The sequence below is a fragment of the Danio rerio genome, chromosome 4 (genome assembly GCF_049306965.1).
Source record: "Danio rerio strain Tuebingen ecotype United States chromosome 4, GRCz12tu, whole genome shotgun sequence".
Lineage (NCBI taxonomy): Eukaryota > Metazoa > Chordata > Actinopteri > Cypriniformes > Danionidae > Danio > Danio rerio.
Genome location: NC_133179.1, coordinates 36,437,501 through 36,454,140, shown reverse-complemented (window position 1 = coordinate 36,454,140; position 16,640 = coordinate 36,437,501). Strand labels below are relative to the sequence as shown.

The 16,640-nt window shown below is 38.8% G+C and overlaps 1 protein-coding gene and 8 non-coding genes across 9 annotated transcripts in view; 4 read left to right on the top strand and 5 right to left on the bottom strand.

The window, feature by feature from the left end:
* The window catches only part of zgc:173607, a 791,925-nt gene that overhangs the window by 17,928 nt on the left and 757,357 nt on the right, over positions 1-16,640 (top strand). The window lies entirely within an intron of this gene.
* trnae-cuc (transfer RNA glutamic acid (anticodon CUC)) lies at positions 5,960-6,031 on the top strand. Its single transcript has one exon. It is a non-coding gene; the product is annotated as a tRNA-Glu (tRNA).
* On the bottom strand, positions 6,117-6,203 carry trnay-gua (transfer RNA tyrosine (anticodon GUA)). The gene is given in 2 exon segments: positions 6,117-6,152; positions 6,167-6,203. It is a non-coding gene; the product is annotated as a tRNA-Tyr (tRNA).
* On the bottom strand, positions 6,292-6,363 carry trnae-uuc (transfer RNA glutamic acid (anticodon UUC)). Its single transcript has one exon. It is a non-coding gene; the product is annotated as a tRNA-Glu (tRNA).
* trnar-acg (transfer RNA arginine (anticodon ACG)) lies at positions 7,823-7,895 on the bottom strand. Its single transcript has one exon. It is a non-coding gene; the product is annotated as a tRNA-Arg (tRNA).
* On the top strand, positions 8,179-8,250 carry trnae-cuc (transfer RNA glutamic acid (anticodon CUC)). The gene has a single exon. It is a non-coding gene; the product is annotated as a tRNA-Glu (tRNA).
* trnay-gua (transfer RNA tyrosine (anticodon GUA)) lies at positions 8,336-8,422 on the bottom strand. Its single transcript is given in 2 exon segments — positions 8,336-8,371; positions 8,386-8,422. It is a non-coding gene; the product is annotated as a tRNA-Tyr (tRNA).
* trnae-uuc (transfer RNA glutamic acid (anticodon UUC)) lies at positions 8,511-8,582 on the bottom strand. The gene has a single exon. It is a non-coding gene; the product is annotated as a tRNA-Glu (tRNA).
* On the top strand, positions 10,998-11,070 carry trnar-ucg (transfer RNA arginine (anticodon UCG)). Its single transcript has one exon. It is a non-coding gene; the product is annotated as a tRNA-Arg (tRNA).

The following is a 16,640-nucleotide window of genomic DNA, read 5'->3' as shown; positions in this document are numbered from 1 at the left end:
AACTTGTAATTTTGCCTATTTAAATGTAAAATTAATGTAAACGCAAGACAAAAAATTATTTAAATTCAAAATATAATTGTTTAATAGAATTTTTGTTTAACTTGTAACACAGATTTATTCATGCAAACAACATACCCACAATAAACCATCAAGATCCTGGCTTGACAGCCATATTTATTACAGAAATTAAAACACAGGCATGTAAATGACATTTAAATTTCAAAACAATCAATGCCAATAAAGAAAACATTGATTTCCATGTTGGATTCTAAGTGGACTGCAAAAAAATGCCAAAATACAGGAATTGCAGATATGGAAAATGAAAAATTATAATAATAAACTATAGGATACAAACTGTTGCACTCATTGTAAAGTTTTATTGCTGTGAGTTGAGAACATTAGTTATAGAGTAGAAACAATTTTGCTTAATCCTCCTTTACATTCATCCAGTTGCTAAGACTAGGAGTATCCCGCAAGTGCACAGAGACTCCCAAATGCCCGCAAATGAATGATAATTTCTTGCAAACCAGTCGTTAAATACATTGCACACCCCTCTCGCCCCTACTCAGATACGTCGCTCACTCCACCCCTGACACCCCTCAACGGGCCTGACACAGACAAACACACAGACAGACACACACAACGCGCTGCAGACGTTTTGGCCCCAACGGCCTTCCATACTGGAGCGACTCCCCTCAGATTCAACACGCATGATCAAGTTCATCAAATTTGCTTAAACTAAGCGTCCTAAAGTATTACTGTATTTCACAAGGATTCTGACACAACAACGCGAAGTATACGCTTTCGTTGCGTTTAATGAGGAAACACGCTAAACTTGGAGGGCTCATGCTGAAAGGCAGAGTAATGTCCTGTCTTTGACAGCTCGCGACTTCACCAGACGTACTGAGTACATTTACGTAAGACACCAATACTCCGATTTTAATATGATTAAGATAATACTCTTATTAAAATTTTACCGCGTAGCCTTAAAAGGAACCTTACCTTACAGGAACACCGAGTCATGAAATGCGGATGATTTTGTTTCTGTTCGCCATGCGGTATCAACTTACAACAGAAGTCGAAAGTTAAAAATGAAACACCCGAAATTGCATGAAATTCTGGATAACCTGTGATGTACCTAATTGTTTTATACTGGAACTTTCCTTCAAAAAGTGCTTCCTTGGTCTTATCCACATTTATTGCATGTTGAACACATGTCTACCACAACAGGAAGTAAAAAAACCTGCATGCGTTAATTTTTTTTAATGCGTTAATTATTTAAAATTAATCGCATGCGTTAATTTTGGTAGCACTAATTTTAAGTATTTATTTTTATCTTTTCTTTTAATGGTTTTTAATTGTGTTAGTTTTAATACAAGAGGTCTTTTGAATGTTGGAAAATTTGACAAGGTAAAGGAACTGTGCAAAAAACAAAACTTAATTTGTTTACAAGAGACTAATTGGAATAATGGCGTGATGGAAGATTTTAAAAGGAGATGGAGGGGGGATATATTTTATAACAATGGTGATGGAAGGATGGGAAGAGGGGTCGCTATTTTAGTCAAAGAAGATATAAAGAATGATGTGGAAGAAATATACAATGATAAAGAGGGAAAATGCCTTGCTATTAGAATGAGAGAAAATAATACAACATTATGTAACATTCATGCTCCAGTAGCAGAAAAAGAAAAGAAGGACTTTTTTAAACTGCATAAATGATCTAATGATTTTATGGGGAGAAACTATTTTAATTGGATATTTTAACACGGTTTTTAATAGAACTGATTTAGCGGATGGCATGGTTTTTAGGAATGACACTGGGAGAAAAGAGTTGCAGAAACTAATGGCAGAGCACAAAGAAGTTGACATATGGAGAGTAAGGAATGAAGGAAAAAGAGAATATTCAAGAAGACATTTAGTAGCTGGTAACTTAAAGCAAAGTAGGATTGATTTTATTTTATGCAAGGAAAAACTGGGTGATTTTATAGAGTGTTTATTTTAAAGAAACAGCGCTAAGCGACCACAAGTTTTTATTAATGAAGATTGATTTTAATGAAACCGAAAGAGGAAAAGGGATATGGATTTTAAATACAGAAATTTTAAAAGGAGAACCTTATAGAAAGGCAATAGTGGACTTGATAAATACTGAAATACAAAATGAGATGTATCATGAAGATAAAAGAATATGGTAGGATAACACAAAATATGAAATTAAAAAGTATACGATTAAAATGAGTAAATCAATACAAAAAGCAAAAGCACATGAAGAAGTAGAGGTTAGAAAGGAATTAAAGGACAGTTTAAATCAAGAAAAAGTAAATATAGAGTGAATACTGCACTGTAAAAAATTGCTGTTAAAAAACGGTCAGATTCTACGGTAAAATAATGTTTTTTCACTAAAACAGTAATATTCTGTTAAAAACAGTGCTTTCTGGGTAACATTTTTGTTTTCGAGAAAGTAACCAACTGCTGAAAACTGTGAGCTAACAGAGTTCAGATTCTATGTTTTGAAGTCTGTGTTTGAAATCACGCTTTGTGTCCTTGTTCACTATTTCATACACTAGTTAACTAATATAGTTCACCTGACAGTTTTAATGAACACTAATGAGTGAATTCAGACACTGATGAACACCTGCTGTTAATAATCACAATTACTGAAGAAAATAAACAAAAAATACAAACAGTGACTTGAGTTACAGCATTAAATAAAATAAAATAAAATAAAACAGCTTCAGTCTCAGCAGAGGATCATTAAACAACTCCACAAACAACAGCAGACACACACTTATTACTGACTGATTTGACTTCCATAATATTCTCATTGAGATCCAACAGAAATTAAGGTGTTTTTTGTGTCACCGTAATGGAGTGAGGGGCTGATTTAGTTGGGCTCTTCACCCTTGAACTCATTTAAGAAGACTTTCCATCTGCTTGAATACAGAGTTTACAAAACGCTTGTACTATAGCAATAAAGTTGGGAAGTCAATAAATAGAGAAATCTATTTGTCTGAAATTAGTTCTGATAAATGTTTTGGTATAAATCTGGAAGAAGGGCCTCATTCAATAGATTTTATGCTTAGTTGCAGGTATTAACTTAATTAATGAGAAGTGGAAACAGAAAAGATGCCTCCGTAATTACTTAACAGTTAAGAAATAACATACAAAAACAGTTCAGTTATGACAAGGACACACTCAGACCTCATGAATCTGACCTTGTATCTCAACAATGGTAACATCTCAAATGTTTCATGCTGCAATGCATGCTGGGAGTGGCACTGTATAAATATCCCAGTATGCATTGCGGTATAAATAAATGTTGTATAATGGTCTAACGGTTTTCTTTATTTGTGTTTTATTCTGCTGTTGTTTATGTTTAGACTTTCAGTTGCCTGTTTGTGAGTTAAACTGTTAATTTTGTTAGTTGTCACCATTATTGAGGTTCATATGCTGATTATTGATGTCTCTTTGAGTGCGATTGACACCATAGAGCAGTGTTATTGTCCAAGATATTCTTAAAAACTCCCAGAAATCATTGCCATATATATATAGACATATAATGTAAAACAATAGATTTAACATTGAATAGCAGCAGTAAATTTTATTATACTAAATGAGAACAGACTCTGTCATTTAATAGCAACATGAACATCACCAGATCTTATTGAGGTTTTTGGCTGGCTTGCCTCAACAAAGGAGCTTTATAAACTAAGTTCTTAACAATTGCAGCAGCCAAGATATATAAATGTTAAATATGACAGGGCTAAGAGCCCAACTAAAGCAAACTCTGTTCTCCATGATGGTGACGTAAAACTTTAACTTTTTTCTCAAGAAGAACTTTAGTAGATGTTATACAAAAATACATGTATTAAGTAATAAGTGTAGCTGGTGATGATGTTTGTAGAGTTGTTTAATCATCCGCTGATCATTTCAATGATTTAATCATTTGTTGTTCTTCAGGTTATTTCATTATAAAGCTGTGACTAAAGTTTTGTATGTTCTGTTCTTGTTTTTTTCCCTTCAGTATTTCTTCATTTGTTCATTGTTAATCCTCAATTATCATTTAATTAGTCAGTTAATTAATGAATTTACTTCAGCTTTGCTCCATGTTTCTTGAACACTCAGTAGTGTGGACACTTCAATAAAAACTGAAGTATATGCTCTGGGGTTTAAAGGGTTAAAGGTGTGAGAGGTAAAAACACAGTGTAAAAATGTATTTTAACAGTAATATACTGTTAACTTAAACTACGGAAGTAGACTGTAAAAAAACAGTAGATTGCTGGCAACCACAGCTGCCAGTAGATTACTGTTAAATCAAGGAAAAAACAGTATTTTACTGTAAGACCTGAAGCTAATTTCTTCTGTCTGTCACCGTTGTGGAGGAGAGTAGAGCCAGTGTATGAGTTAAAGATGAACAATGAACTGCTGATGTTATTCGGCATGGTTTTTTTCTATTTAAAGAGAGCGGCTGTTTAGTTGCTGATGCAGTCAGAATCTCACTGGTGATTCCAGATTTACATGTATGTGTGCTGTTGTGAAAAATAAGAAATTAGAGTTAAACCGAACTTTTCTAATTAACTAAAATAAGTTATCATTATAAGTATGCTTCTAAGCATTTATAGTACATTACTTCATAAACTCATTCAGCAGTTGACCAAGTTGAGGCAGTTGCTTTCAGTGAGCAAAATGAGTTCACTTGAGTATTGTGTAAATCAATGTAGTCCATGTATTTTTACAGCAACATACTGTAAAATAACAGTACATTGCTGGCAACTGCAGCTGGCAGTATTTTACTGTTTTTTAACGGGACAATTTTTAACAGTGTAGTATTCAACGTTACTGTAATGGTTATTCATTTAAACCAACTTGTTATAAAAATACTTAGTTTGCAATTGTTGTCCGAATTAATCTGCAACGAAATCTGTTATAACAGTACAAATATTGAATGGTATAAGGGCTCTGATTGGCCATAGCGTTCATTGTAACTCGGAACACGATTGGCTGCCGTAACAAAGAATAGGGTGAATCTTGGTTCCAGCTCGGGATGTGATTGGCCAGCATGACCAAGAATTAAAAAAAATCTTGGTTCCAACTCAGAACGTGATTGGCCAGTGTAACCAAGAATAACCACAACTTACAGGTGACAGTATGCGCCACTGGCCCAGTCTGCACTGTGTGGCATATTTGCCGACATATAACAGAGACTGAAACATTGCTCACACTTGTCTGAGGTGGTCATTTTGACTGCAATCTTGTTTTAGGTTGGCACTTTGTTTTTGAATATTGTCTGCTTTTCGAATGGTATCTGTGCTGCAGTAGAACGCCTTAGCCTCACAGCAAACATTTTGGTCTACAAGCTGTCACTGCCATCTTCCCAGGAGAGTGGCTGTACTGGTTTCTTCTGGAAGTCCTGAGGGATGTACGGGACCAAGACATTAGAGCAGTTGGGGCAGCCTTTGAACCCAGGAGAGCACCCCACAGGCTCTGTGCTGGCGGCCCCAGAAACTCGATTCACTCCAGAGTAGAACCGAACAACTCCGGCAGGGGCAAACCGCGACCGCACTGCACTGAGAGCAACGCAAAAAAATCCTGAATAGGCCAGCCAGGAGTCGAACCTAGAATCTTCAGATCCGTAGTCAGATGCGTTATCCATTGCGCCCCTGGCCCAGTCCACGTCAGCAGTGCTCATTAGCATGCTGCTTGGAAAGAGGACACGGCTCGGTGAACATGGAGTTCCTTCAACGCATGCTGTGCTTTGTTGTCATGGCAAGTTGTGGTGTCGATAGGATGCTCTTACACCGAGCATGTGACAGTCCCTCCCAAGAAGAACTGTGATCCAGGCTCTGAGACTTTCTCTTCTCCAGGAGGAGGTTGCAAACGTTAGTTATTTTTGTCAGAGCAGCTGCAGCACACCTGGGTGGAGGCCCACAGCTAGACTTGAGGCCAACCTTTACGCAGACCTTCCCTGGTGGTCTAGTGGTTAGGATTTGGCGCTCTCACCGCCGCGGCCCGGGTTCGATTCCCGGTCAGGCAACTTGCTTTTCACCTCTATGCTGAACTTTGAGGAGTGGTTAACTCACTTGGCGAAGGCAAGAAAGCGGCTCTGAGCGCAAAAGATGTCCTTCGAGGCGGAGTCGAACCAGCGACCTAAGGATTGCCATCATCCCACCTACAGTCCTCCGCTCTACCAACTGAGCTATCGAAGGCTTACGGGGCAGTTCCACAACCACATCCTATAAGGTAGCTGCAGACCGACCGCTGGCCAAAAAGGACAGAAGCAAAAGCACTCAAGCCTTCCCATACCGGGAGTCGAACCCGGGCCACCTGGGTGAAAACCAGGAATCCTAACCGCTAGACCATATGGGAACTGCCACACTTGAAACCCAGTCTTGGCACAAACTCCAGTTCATTCTGATCGCTGGCACGTCCCTGCTCCGCTTGCACAAGTGCCACTCATACACTTACGCACTCTCTCATACACAGTTTCTTGGTTTCCGTAAACCGAGAATCTTCTGATCCGTAGTCATAAGCGCTAACCTTTGTGCCACCGTCACTCTGTTCAGCACCTTGTTAGCACTTTGCTTGAAGCAAGGACAAGGCTCTGTCAACCCGGAGTTCCTTCACCACACATTCTGCTTTGTTTTTATGGCAAGAGGTTGTGTGGTTGGGATGCTCTTACAGGATTCCTGACAGTCCCTCCATAGAAGACCTGAGATCCAGGGTCGGAGACTCTCTCCTCTCCAAGAGTAGGTTAAAAGCAATGGTTTCTTTTGTGTCTGTGTGTCAGAGCCCTTAGGTGTTGCTGCAGCTCAGAGACCTACAAGTGGAGGAGATTACACTGCAAGTCGGCTGGATGACCTCTAAGTGGTAGGCACTTATACCGCACGTAGGCTGGGTTTGCGATTGATGTAGCTTTAGTAGACATTCCTAAAAATAAAAAAAATATATAAACTGCTTACTCTGAGGTTGTGTTTAGGGTTGGGGTAGGAGTAAAATTGAATAAAACACAGCAGGTTACCGTGTGGTTGGGCCTAGGGCTGGGGTAGGTGTGATTTTAATAAACTGCGATAGGTTGTATTCTGTGCCATGTACGAGACATTGAATCAATGAAACCCACATGGAGGTTTGTTACTGTGAGATTGGGTTAAGAGTTGGGGTAGGTTGGGAGGTTGATAAAACACAGCAGGAAACTGTGAGGTTGGTTTAAGGATTGGGGTAGGTTTGACATTCAAACATAACTGGTTGGACGCAGTGTCTTGTACCAGACATTAAATGAATGAAAACTCCAGGAGGTTTTTACAGCCCACTTGGGGCTGACCAGGTCGTTTGGAGCAGGCTCCGATTTCTATTTATACCTTTCTCAGTCAGGTAACTTCCTGTTCAGTAGTATGAGCGTCTGCACTGTGTGGCATATTTGCCGACGTATAACAGAGACTAAAACATTGCTCACACTTGTCTGAGGTGGTCATTTTGACTGCAATCTTGTTTTAGGTTGGCACTTTGTTTTTGAATATTGTATGCTTTTCGAATGCGTATCTGTGCTGCAGTAGAACGCCTTAGCCTCACAGCAAACATTTTGGTTTACAAGCTGTCACTGCTGTCTTCCCAGGAGAGTGGCTGTACTGGTTTCTTCTGGAAGTCCTGAGGGATGTACGGGACCAAGACATGAGAGCGGTTGGGGCAGCCTTTGAACCCAGGAGAGCACCCCACAGGCTCTGTGCTGGCAGCCCCAGAAACTCGATTCACTCCAGAGTAGAACCGAACAACTCCGGCAGGGGAAAACCGCGACCGCACTGCATTGAGAGCAACGCAAAAAAATCCTGAACGAGCCAGCCAGGAGTCGAACCTAGAATCTTCTGAGCCGTAGTCAGACGCGTTATCCATTGCGCCACTGGCCCAGTCCGCATCAGCAGTGCTCATTAGCATGGTCCTTGGAAAGAGGACACGGCTCGGTGAACATGGAGTTCCTAAAACGCATGCTGTGCTTTGTTGTCATGGCAAGTTGTGGTGTCGATAGGATGCTCTTACACCGAGCATGTGACAGTCCCTCCCAAGAAGAACTGTGATCCAGGCTCTGAGACTTTCTCTTCTCCCAAACGTTAGTTATTTTTGTCAGAGCAGCTGCAGCACACCTGGGTGGAGTCCCACAGCTAGACTTGAGGCCAACATTCACGCAGACCTTCCCTGGTGGTCTAGTGGTTAGGATTTGGCGCTCTCACCGCCGCGGCCCGGGTTCGATTCCCGGTCAGGGAACTTCCTTTTCACCTCCATGCTGAACTTTTAGGAGTGGTTAACTAACTTGGCGAAGGCAAGAAAGCGGCTCTGAGCGCAAAAGGTGTCCTTCGAGCCGGAGTCGAACCAGCGACCTAAGTATTGCCATCATCCAACCTACAGTCCTCCGCTCTACCAACTGAGCTATCGAAGGTTTATGGGGCAGTTCCACAACCACATCCTATAAGGTAGCTGCAGTCCGACCGCTGGCCAAAAAGGACAGAAGCAAAAGCACTCAAGCCTTCCCATACCGGGAGTCGAACCCGGGCCGCCTGGGTGAAAACCAGGAATCCTAACTGCTAGACCATATGGGAACTGCAACTCTTGAAACCCAGTCTTGGCACAAACTCCAGTTCATTCTGATCGCTGGCACGTCCCTGCTCCGCTTGCACAAGTGCCACTCATACACTTACGCACTCTGTCATACACAGTTTCTTGGTTTCCGTAACCGAGAATCTTCTGATCCGTAGTCATAAGCGCTAACCTTTGTGCCACCGTCACTCTGTTCAGCACCTTGTGTAGAACCAAACAACTCTGGCAGGGGCAAACTGCAACTGCAGTGCACTGACTGAGAGCAATGCAATAAATCCTGATCGAGCCAGCCAAAACTCGAATCTAGAATCTTCTGATCAGTCAGACACGTTATCCATTGCGCCACTGGCACACACTGTTCAAGGAGTGCTCATTAGCATGCTGTTTGGAAAGAGGACATGGACCGGTAAACATGGAGTTCCTTCAACGCATGCTGTGCTTTGTTGTCATGGCAAGTTGTGGTGTCGATAGGATGCTTTTACACAGAGCATGTGACAGTCCCTCCATAGAAGAACTGTGAACCAGGCTCTGAGACTTTCTCTTCTCCAGGAGGAGGTTGCAAACGTTAGAGTTATTTTTGTCAGAGCAGCTGCAGCACACCTGGGTGGAGGCCCACAGCTAGGCTAGAGGGCAACCTTTAGCCAGGCCTTCCCTGGTGGTCTTGTGGTTAGGACTTAGTGCTCTTACCGCTGTGGCCTGGGTTCAATTCCTTGTTAGGGAGCTTCCTTTTCACCTCCATGGTAAACTTCGAGCAGTGTTGCCGATGATCTTTTCACGAAAGCAGCTCTGAATGCAAAAGATGTCCTTCGAGCCGCACTGTAAGACGTAATAAGACACACTCTGGCACAGACATCCAGTCTGCACGCTGGAATACACGCTATTATCTCATGGTTGAGACGCAGCTTCAAAAATTTGTTTCAAACCGGAAGTACAAATTTGCTTGAAATAACGCAAAAACAATCAATTTACACTTTTTAGTGAAATATTTGTGTCCTATAAGTGTTTTTAGCAGTGTGGGACACATATATGACTGTCAACAGCTCAAAAAATGTGTTTTGGAGTTTCGTGACCCTTTAAGGTACAAATGGTAGAGAAAATACACACATGAAAATCTTACTTTGTTTTTCTTCTAACTAAGTATATTTTTATATGTTTTGTTGTTTTGTCTCAAATTATTTTATGTAGGACACAAATGCCTCAAATGCAGCTTTAACATCATTGGAATAAATTATATTTTAACATATTCAAATGGAAAAGCTAACATATTAAAAAGGAATAATTATTTACAAGGTTACTTTTATATCTGCATTTTTATAAACTAAAGCAGTTTTGTCCCAAACTTTTGAAAAATAGTCCATGTTGTCTTTATATTTTTAGCTGCTTCATTTATTACTGATTTTTCTTTATGCTTTCAAAATATGTAACTATGCATTTGAAGTGATATTGTGCTATTTTGCTACATAGTAGAAGTGAACTAGTTTTGTTTTGTGTTAAAGCCACAATGGCCCTGCATAAAAGTGCTTTACAGGGACCTTATAGGCACATTTTGTGCCTGGACTCAACTTAGTATTAGTGGGACCTAACTTGTTAATTACTAAATGCCCACAGAGCATGCTCATAGGACATACTTCTGACCCAGATAGTATACCTATACTTTGCCCATTGTGGCTATATACACTACACTTTGTGTGGACTTGCTATGGGCCCTCAGTGAACTTCTGTTTCGAGTGGGCCAGCCCACAGTTTGGTCTAGCGACATTGTATATGTTTTTGGTATAGACATGTTAGTTTGGGAATTTGTGCACTAAAACTGTACACTCAAGTACATGAAGGTGAGCTTAAGCAAACTGCATTAAACATTCAAAACTATTGTATAATAGGCTGAGAGAGACATTAGAAAAGCATATCTTAATTAAGATATAAATTGGATCCAATTAAAATATTGTAGAAATTATCCTAAAGGATTTTCCTGTATTGTACTATAAAATAATCCTATAGGAATGGTTGCAAAATATGATGAAAATTCTAAAATAACTCCTTCAAAGAAATCTGATAGGATGCTTCTTTTGTGTCTGTATAATTGTAAAAGTTAGACTGATTTAGATCAGAAATCCACTACATGTTCATTAACTGAAAACACAGCTGAAGGTGCTACAATTAACACATAAACACCCTAGACAGCACAGCACAGCACCACTGCTTTTTTCTGTGACAGACATAGATCTCGTCTAGGATTTAAACCCAGGACCTCTTGCACCCTAAGTGAGAATCATACCCCAAGACCAATAAGCCATGTAGAAGTGCTTGGCAGTGCCAGAAAAAAATTCTGTGAAACCGGTCCAATCTACTTTTTGTTCATGTTGTTTTTGTTACGCAACTCCCTGGATGCACATTACAGTTCACAGGTAGTAAAAAACGGCCCAGTGGCCTAATGTTTAAGGCACCAGCCTTCGAAGCTGGGGATTGTGGGTTCAAGTCCCACCTGGGTTGTCTTTGATGCAGTTTTTTGAAGTTGGCTGTGCAGCACAATCCAGTGCGACCTTCAAAAAACTAGGTTCATACTCTTAGGTCAAAAAGACATTATAATGGAAAACTCTTCAGAGAAGCTGATTTGTCATTAGTTGCACACACCAGATCGTCTGAATGCAATAGGGATCCTAAAGTGCTGTTCTCTGAGTTACAAGAACTTCCTGAGTCATACAACAAATATAGCAAATGCTAGTATTGGCCCAGTGGCCTAATAGATAAGGCATCACCCTTCAAAGCTGGGGAATGTGGGTTCAAGTTGTGTTTGTTGGGTTACTTTTAAGTTGTGTGAAAAAATCCTGACTTGTCTACTCAAAGCTTAGGTGTAATGATCTGAGGACAATAGTTAGCTTCAAATTCTCAGACTAGCTGCACACTTCAATTAAGATTCATCCAATCTTGCTTGAATTATCCAATCACGTTACAAACATAAAAGGTTTAGCTAAGCTCTGGTAATGGAGATCTTGACTTCAAGTACCCCGTGGCTTTCAACTAATAGTCTCATGTTTGGTGGATGATGATGAAATGCAAACTAGAAAATAGCTGCAGAAAGGTTGTGATTTCATGTTAATGAGAGTGGCCTTGACTGGAATTTGAAACTCAAGACCAGTCACACCATACGCAAGAACCATACCCCAGGACCAATTAAACACAAATATGGATGATTGCACAAAGAAAATTTTTGTCCATTAGTTGCACATATCTTATTTGACGGAATGCAAACTGGCATTGAGATCCTAAAGTGCAGTTTTCCATGCATTGGCATCTTGTTGAAAGCTCCTTGGCTCTCTCCGCTGGTGTGCTGGCCTTCATGCACAGCCTGGTCAGGTGTACAGAGAGAGTGGTCTGTGGCTTCTGGCACTCCAGGCACTAGACAACGTTGCTATCAACTGACCTGTAAAAACACACATTCACCATTCATGATGTCATGAACAAGAACATTTTTAAACAAGGCACACAATTTTCTACATGAATTCAATAACCAAAAACATGAAGACAAAATAAACTAAATATTGATATATATATATTTTTTTTTGGTTCGCACATGTACTTGCTGAATTACCTCAAGGAATAAATTGGAATATTTCAAGATTAATTAATTAAATAAATTAAAAACACATTATTTCATTTACCAGAAACAAAAATATAATGTTACACTGAATTCATTATTTTTTGTGTTCCACCCAAAGATTCGGTGTGGCTTTTTCTGGCCACCACTAAGAAATTTTTCTCAGGGCACCTCTGCTTTTTGGGTTGCTGAATAACACTTATAATATATCCTGAGAGAGTGTATAGGTTAACTTTAATTAAAGAATTATTCTGGATGAACAAGCTCTGAAAAAAAATCATATTCATTTTTCAAAAAAAGGAAAATTTTTTATGTCTCTGTCATGATGACTGTACATAATATTTTACTAGTTATTTTGCAAGATTCCAGCATTCAGCTTAAAGTGCAATTTTAAGGATTAAGCAGGTTAACTAGGAAAGTTACTGGATAACTTTGTTTTGTGAACAATAAAATATATTCTTAAGGAGGCTAATATTATTGACATTAAAATAGTTTAATTGCTTTTATTTAAGCCAAACTAAAATAAAGGAATACTATAAAAACTGACTTTTACAAGAAATATTTTTTTAATTCAATTCAATTCAGCTTTATTTGTATAGCGCTTTTACAATGTAGATTGTGTCAAAGCAGCTTCACATAAATGGTCATAGTAACTGGAACAGTGTGGTTCAGGTTTTAGTGTTTAAGTTCAGTTCAGTTCAGTTTAGCTCAGTTCAGTGTGATTTAATCACTACTGAGAGTTCAAACACTGAAGAGTCAATTCATCGATGCGTAGCTCTACCAATCCTGAACCATGCGAGGCAGTGGCGACAGCGGAGAGGGAAAAAAAAACTTCACCTGATGGGAGTGAAGAAAAAAAACCTTGAGAGAACCAGACTCAGTTGGGCACGGCCATTTTAATTTCTCCGCTGGCCAAAAGTCTTGTGCAGAGCTTCATTCGCCGTGGTTTAGGCTGGAAGATGGCCTCAGCGAAGACTCGTCTGTCCCTGGAGCGTCGCTGGAATCAGACTCATGTTCTCCACTCCCCACGACCATCAGCGCAGCAGCAGCTCAGGATATGGCCTGGTCCCGGATATGGAATCCGGGAAATTTATAAGAATTACTGTGAAGATTCCTTTGTTCTTTACAGGAGGAATTTTGACTTGACAGCTGTGTATCTGTATAGATAAACACACACACACACACTCACACACTATTTCCCTAATTTGCAGAAGATAACACACACACACTCACACACTTTTTCCCTAATTTGCAGAAGATAACCAGTTGTTTGAACTGATTATGTGATGCTTGGATACTTATGTGGTTATGCGATTCAGATCTTGACCGAGAGGGGGAAATATTTGAATTAAACGTAATGCTTCTTGTCAGCGGTACTTATAACGGAAAAAACTACATTAACGTTTGTTGATTGCAGACGGTGGTGGAAATAGACCTGGTCCTATTGAATTCGCGTTTTTTAGATAAATATTGTGTAGATAAAGTTAGTTATTTCGGTTTTAGGTTAAAGTATACTGTGTAGTGTTTATATTGTTCATGTATTGTTAGTATTTGTAGTTTTAGTGTACAGTTTGATGGGTTAAGGTTTGTAGTTTACTTAGTGCAGGTTGTATATATAACGTTAAGTTTTTTGCTGATCAAGTGTTCGTCTAATAATCATTAAGTTAACTATTTACTAGTGTTTGAGTAGTTTGCATCGTTGTTTTGTAGTTTAACTAAAGTTTTAGCGTCTACATCACTGTCTCCGCGACTGGACACTGGTGATTAAAACTTCAATTGGTTCAAAGCCGCTGTGCGTCAAAAAAACATAAAATCTAATTCAATTAGAATGAAACAACGTTTAACTTACCTTTATTAGAGATTATCTATCTTCCAGTGATGTGACTGCTAGTTGCTCCAGGCACGTATTCAAGGCGGATCCCATTTAGGGATTTCCCCATTTTATTCGTCTGAACAGATCATTGGGATTTTAAAACAGTGCTGTTCAAGTATATTTGATTGCCGTGTTCAGAAATTCCAATCACGCACTAGCACTAGGAAGATAGTGAGAAACCTCTGTTCTTTGCTTCATTACAGATTTTTATTGTGAGTAATGATTATATTTTAAGTTAGGTTAGGCAATATAAAAGGGGCTAGCTTTTATAGTGAGAACACATAAAGTCCAAAAGTAGACTAGTTATCAAATAGGCAAATTAGACAGACTTCACATAATTAATTAGATAATAATTTAATGTGGCAGCTAAATTAGTCAAAGTCTTTGAACAATTTCTTATCTACACTGTAAAAATGTTAAAACATTATTGTTCTTGCTGCTTTTAGTTAAGGCAACATAAAATGTTAAGCTGTACTAGTTGGCAACTTGTATTTTTGAATTGACAAGACATTTAATGCAGACTGAACAATACATTTATGGAAAGTTTTGACCAAAAAAAAAAAAATGTACAAAAAAAAGAATTTTTTTTTTATATATATAATATGTAATTATAGTAAATAAAAATGTCAAATAGAAAAATATGTTATTATATTAATGTTAATGCACTAAATTAATGCAGGCTCGATGAGCATAAGAATCTTCTTTCGAAAATATTATCATGGTAATGTGACCAGACTGGTGCTCTACATTAACATTTATTTAAAATGTTATTTAAAAAACATTTTATGTAAATTTTTGTGCTTTAATTCTTGTAGAAACATGGAAAAATTTGGAGGTGTGAGTTCAGTTACCACATGGAGGCGTGTCCAGAATATACTTCATGATCTCCAAACTACACAAACATTTGACACCAACAACCAAGTGGCTGGTCTCAATGAAAATCTTCTGGCAAATTCTGAAACAGGACAAGATGAAGAAATGATCTGGGATAACACCTCAATTTTTCAAAACAACACAAACACCAACACTGACCTTGAAAGGGACATTGATGATGATGTCACTGATGATGATGATGATGATGACAGATTTACAGACTGCCTCAGCAATATCAGCGAGGAAGAAGATTTAGGTTTTAGTAACACACAAGACAGAGGCTCCTTTGATGACTTGCCAGATGAGCTGCGTCAGTGGGTTGTAGAGTCTGGTGTGACACAAAATGCAGCTGACAGCCTACTTAAAATTTTAAATAAACACATCCCCTCACTTCCTAAATGTGTGAGTACTTTGACGAAAATTTCACGCACACTTAAAATCAAAAAAATGGATGGTGGAGAGTATGTCCATTTTGGAATATTGGAACACTTGCTGCAAAACAGAGATGGCCTGATGTCACAAACTGACAAAGTTAAGATGCAGGTCAATATAGATGGACTGCCATTATTCAAGAGCTCACAGAAGCAAATTTGGCCAATTTTAGGAAAAGTTTCTTTTGAAAGGGACCCGTTTGTCATTGGTGTCTTCTGTGGAAACAGCAAACCTCGCAATCCTAACCAATATCTCCAAGATTTTGCAGAGGAGGTTTCCGCACTAGGACAAGGTTTCACTGTGGATGATAGGGTGTTTCATCTTTCCCTGGATTGCTTTATCTGTGATGCTCCTGCACAATCATTCATAAAACAAACAAAGGGGCATGGAGGTTATAGTGGTTGTGATCGTTGCACGCAGGAAGGATCTTAAATGGAGTGGAAAATGACATTCCCACACTGTAAAAAATTGCTGTTAAAAAACGGTCAGATTCTACGGTAAAATAATGTTTTTTCACTAAAACAGTAATATTCTGTTAAAAACAGTGCTTTCTGGGTAACATTTTTGTTTTCGAGAAAGTAACCAACTGCAGAAAACTGTGAGCTAACAAAGTTCAGATTCGATGTTTTGAAGTCTGTGTTTGAAATCACACTTTGTGCCCTTGTTCACTATTTCATACACTAGTTAACTAATATAGTTCACCTGACAGTTTTAATGAACACTAATGAGTGAATTCAGACACTGATGAACACCTGCTGTTAATAATTACAATTACTGAAGAAAATAAACAAGAAATACAAACAGTGACTTGAGTTACAACATTAAATAAAATCAAATAAAATAAAACAGCTTCAGTCTCAGCAGAGGATCATTAAACAACTCCACAAACAACAGCAGACACACTTATTACTGACTGATTTGACTTCCATACTATTCTCATTGAGATCCAACAGAAATTAAGGTGTTTTTTGTGTCACCGTAATGGAGTGAGGGGCTGGTTTAGTTGGGCTCTTCACCCTTGAACTCATTCAAGAAGACTTTCCAACTGCTTGAATACAGAGTTTACAAAACGTTTGTACTATAGCAATAAAGTTGGGAAGTCAATAAATAGAGAAATCTATTTATCTGAAATTAGTTCTGATAAATGTTTTGGTATATATCTGGAAGAAGGGCCTCATGCAATAGATCTTATGCTTAGTTGCAGGTATCAATTTAATTAATGGGAAGTGGAAACAGAAAGATACCTCTGTAATTACTTAACAGTTAAGAAATAACATAAAAAAAACA